The 5,000-nt window shown below is 37.6% G+C and overlaps 1 long non-coding RNA gene across 1 annotated transcript; it reads left to right on the forward strand.

Moving 5' to 3' along the window:
- Positions 1 to 2,137: 2,137 nt before the first annotated feature.
- Positions 2,138 to 3,283, forward strand: LOC147163319 (uncharacterized). Its single transcript, XR_015097059.1, has 2 exons — positions 2,138 to 2,612; positions 2,711 to 3,283. It is a non-coding gene; the product is annotated as an uncharacterized LOC147163319 (long non-coding RNA).
- Positions 3,284 to 5,000: the final 1,717 nt, after the last annotated feature.

Raw genomic sequence — 5,000 nt, forward strand, 5'->3', positions numbered from 1 at the left:
TGGTTCTACTACTACGAGTATTACTACTACGACTAATACAACTACTACTACTACAAGTACTACTGCTTCTACTACTACAAGTACTACAAGTACTACAAGTCCTACTACTATTGCTACAAGTACTACATGCGGCTTTCCACCTTGCAACAGTCAGCAGTCCCATTCAAAATTTCCGTGGAAATGTTTCTAGTTACTATTAATATCATTACTTTGATCAAATCTGCCTCTGATAGTGTGTAACCTCACTCCAAATTATTTTGTTTTCCATAGGATAAACCATCAATGACACCTCAAAGTAATAAGTAAACACTGGTGATAGGAAAATAACCCTAGTATTAATTGTTGCTCCATTGGTACATGGCCGGGCACACGTTACAAATCTACATCAATGAAATACAGGTGCCCCTGTGGTAAAAAACAATTGAGGAGATAAAATCTACAAATTGGCATATACTCTATCTCTGTATTCTCCTGAGTCATCTTATGCAGTGTTGGTTTCAAAATAAAGGAGATTGATAGTCATACTTACATGAAATTGATAGCTAGAAAATCAATTTAAGTGAAGCCAAGAAGGCAGACATTTTTAAAGGGAGAGAGCTCGCCATATAGTGAGTGAGCTACTGGGAAACTAAACAACAAAGGTCTGCAGTGGTACTTATGAGTAAAAAAAGGCTACAAAATGAATGTGGAATAATTAGGGGATAAGCAATTAGTTGTTTCAAATAGGCAACGTCTGCCTTGAGAGGATTAATAAGAACAGTAAAATGTTCATGGAGCCAGTGAAGGGATGCCTTAAATGTTTTCCACAAGGATGAATGCCTGGTGCTGAGATACATTGCTTATAATAGTGTCTGCCGAAGATGTTAATGTTTTTTTCTTTTAATGACTAATGCAAATGTTTTCTTTTGCAATGCCTTTTTGCATGCTAATAAATGTTTGGTTGTCTTACTGTTCCCATTGTGTTACAGTGAGTGTTTTTACACTGTTCCTACAATGTTAAGAAGTAAAATTGTCTGTAAAGACAAAATACTGCATATTATTAACCAGCTCAGTGGCCTAGTGGTAGAGTGTCCATCCTGAGACTAGGAGGTCGTGGGTTCAATCCCTGGTCGGGTCATACCAAAGACTATGAAAATGAGACCCATTGCTGCCCTGCTTGTCACTCAGCATTAAAGGATTGGAATTGAGAGGTTAGATCACCAAATGATTCCAGAGCACTGCTCCTGCTGCTCCTCACTGCTCCCCCAGGGTATGGGTCAAATGCAGAGAAGGAATTTTGCCCCACCAAGGTGGGTGTGACAATCAGTGGTACTTTATGTCTTGACTGAAAACATCCAAGACTGCCAATGGGAAAATAATGTGGACTCAGAGTCAAATAGACTTGTGTATGAGCTGCCATAAAGTGTCCAGTTACTGAATTGGAACTGCACCATATGTCTTATGTGCCAGTCAATCGGACATTAATTAAAACAAACAAAAACATTATCGATATTAAATTGTACTATTTTTGAAATAGTACAATTTCATACTCGTTGACAAAAAAACTCATAAATTACATCTTTGCAGTAGCCTACGTGCACATAATTAAGCCTGGGTCCAAATGACACCATACGTCCCTTGTACATATACGGTATTATAATTATTATTATTTTAAAGATGCTTATTGCTTACTAATGCTCACCACGTGCACTATTAAAACATTTAATAGGTCTGAGTTTTTAATAAAAACGAAGGCGTTTTCGAAAGCGGACTGATCTGAATATATGACTGGATAGCCGATAAGCCAAGACTTTTGAAGCCGCGAGGCCACCATATTACTCCCCCCAAGAAACGTTTCTCGGCATACAATCCTATACAATATACAATTCTATACATTTACAATATTGAAAGTGGAGAACATTTGAGACAGTACTTAGTTGAAACAGCATGGTTTTAGATGTTTTAAATTTGTTAAACATAAACAAGAGGACTTCAGACATTTTATAACTTGCCTTAAATACATGTATAAATTATATGCTTTATGATGTTTACAGGAGGACATTTTAACATTTTTTAGTTAAGGAATTATAACTGTAATTCAACAAAATGTGCCTCTGCCAAATCTAATATTGGGGTGTAAGGAACTGAGCAATAAAAGAAAAAAGGGGTCTTCAAAGCAGCACATACTTATAATTACTTTTTAATACTTGTTAAAAAAACAGCTCCAACATCCCCACCCCCGCCCATATATTAACTGCCTACGAGCTGTATGTCTAATCTGTACGTATACCGTGTAGAGCGTTTTCATGGCGCGTCATCAGCAGCGTCATCAGCAGCGTCATCAACCCGAAAGCAGACACCTTGGAGATACATCCGTGTCCGCACTGCACCACAACAGAAAACTTCGCTGAGGACAATGGTGAACTAGTGCCGTGTTTTTGGTTGTACGAACAGGTCAGACCGCTCAAAACATTTGGAATATTATCGGCTTCCAAAAGTTATTAAAAACCAGGGTGATGAATGTCAGAAGTTGTCGGAGGAAAGGAGGCGTCTGTAGTTGGCAAAGCTCAACCAGGGTCTACGAGGGAAAAATTTGGATAACATCCGAATTTGTTCGGCACACTTCTTGTCGGGTAAGTGAAATATTTATTGCTGTGGCAAATCACAAGGTCTCTAATGTAATAATTTTACGAGTAAAATTTGTTTTTTTCCCCTCCACTTTGTATTTCAGGTAAAAAGCCTGATCTTTACCAAAAGGATAACCCAGATTGGGTGCAATCTGTTGGAATGACAGGGCAGCAATGAAGTGCATCTCAGTCAGCAAAGGAAACTGGGGAATTGCGCTACGGCATCGTGTGAATCGAACACAGCAGAGACAGAGGGCTGAAGCTGCTGCCGATGATGATCATGATGATGATTCTGCTGTTGCTGGTGATGCTGAGATAGATGAGCCCACCACCAGTGATTATAGCAACTGTACAGAGACCCAAACTGAATTGACTTGACTGGTGATGTTAATGAGGCTATGACCTCTGAACTTCAGAGACTTAGAACAGAAAACTTGGAATTGAGAGATGATGTTGCACGTTTGTAGATTCCCTTTGACCAAAGTGCCTTTGTTGGTAAAGATGAAAAAATGCCAATTGATTTATTGATGTGCAAAGATAAAGATGGTTACAGTACCATAGATAAGATTGGACTTGTCTGTTGTGCTCTGGTGAACCTTTGTCCATCAGTTGTTGATTTAATGCTGTATTCCATATTCACTTTGGAAATAAAATATCATGAATAATTAATAATGATACATTTTTTTAATAACTAATTATTTTTTTTAAAGGCACAGATGGAATACAAAATGCATCAAGCTTGATTAGGGTGTTTCTGTATTAATAGCAACTATCCAGTCAATACCGGTGAGCTGTTCTTAGTAAAGGCAATGACAGAAGTTTGTTACAATTTAACAAGCAGAATGAAAGAATAATAGTAATACAATAGCAGCCTCTAGTGGTGAGTACATCAATTAATTTGGTTGCATATACTTGCCTGGACTGCAAGTGTGTAGCCTAAAGTTATTTATAAAAGATTTGCTACTTATAGTAATCACTGTTACTGTATTGTTATGGAAGACAACATACAGCATGTCACTCAGAAACACACATTTATTCAAGAAAGCCATGTATCTCAACTGTATTATTATAAATACAATATAACAGTGTATATAAGAGTGTATTATAAATTATGTTATGGCATAAACACTTTTCTTCTACCTTTGGAAAAAATAAATATATACAAAATTAATTCAACATAATTTCAAACCACAAGTGAATCGTCTGAAGTGCAAAACTTCACAGCAGTCCACTGAAATACTTGTATTACTTTAGATGTATCTTTCCCTTTTTTTATCCAGACAGTGGTACCTTTAAGCACTCTGGGCAATACCACTTTCCCTTTGGTGCAACCTTAATATTGATACACGAGTAGTGAAACCACTTAATGTGACATTTTGTATTGTCACACATAATCATCTTTCCAAACTCAACTTGGCCAAAGAAACACCAAGTTTGTTCTTTGCCACTTGTACTTGCAGCACAGTCAGAGCCATGTGATTCAGCTGAGGTGCAAGGTTGTAAGGAGGACACATTTGCCTAGAAAGCCTTGTGTAAAACTTGCCAACTAATTCTGGCAAAATGGCTGTATCAAAAATGTGCTTGTTTTTTTTAGCATATCACACCCCAGAATTCTTCATCAAATAAAATTTGCTCAACATGCAGATCATTTTCTGTCCAAACAACAAAATAGGCTGATTCAAGTTTACACAGTGGTTTCGATTAAGTGACAGTTTCCCCTTCACTGTCCTTTACCAAGTTGGATACACTGTCCAATGTGTCACCAAAAAAAGAAGGAAATTTCACCTCAATTACACTCACACCACAACAATCACGAGAAAGAAAGCCATCGGGAGAGGCCCCCAGGAATGGGACACTTGGATTAATGAAAAAACCTGTGTCTTGTACTTTGACATTTTCATGACATTTCCTATTCTCATCTATGAACATGTCGCGTGCAAATTGTTCTTGATTACATCCCCAGGTGGTAGCTTTTGATGTGAATTTGTATGACACAGGATAGCACACACTTTTAATGAAGCTCTGTGCTGGTTTTGTTGGATGAGTGCAACATGCAGTTTTCATCTTAGATACTGTAATTCGGCCAGCACGAAATCTAAACCACAGTTTAGAGGAAGCTTGTTCCTTTGTAGATGCCTCAATTGCATTTGCTTGCTCCTGTGATACTGAAATATCAACTGATAAAGTTGACAATATTTTTATTGTACTCTTTGCGTGTTCAATAAATGAATGGTGAGATTCTGGTGAAGAAGTCCCTTTACAAAGGTATAATTATTCAGAAGCTTCTGTCACACAAAATGAAGACACTCAAGCCGTGTTCCGTTCAAATTCTGTCTCTCACCTCCTCTTGCACACAGTTATTTATTGAAAGTCAGTGAATACGAAAGATCCCTC

This window comes from Leptonotus elevatus, chromosome 14 (assembly GCF_054856555.1).
Source record: "Leptonotus elevatus isolate MCC_2025b chromosome 14, RoL_Lele_1.0, whole genome shotgun sequence".
In the NCBI taxonomy this organism is placed as follows: Eukaryota; Metazoa; Chordata; class Actinopteri; order Syngnathiformes; family Syngnathidae; genus Leptonotus; species Leptonotus elevatus.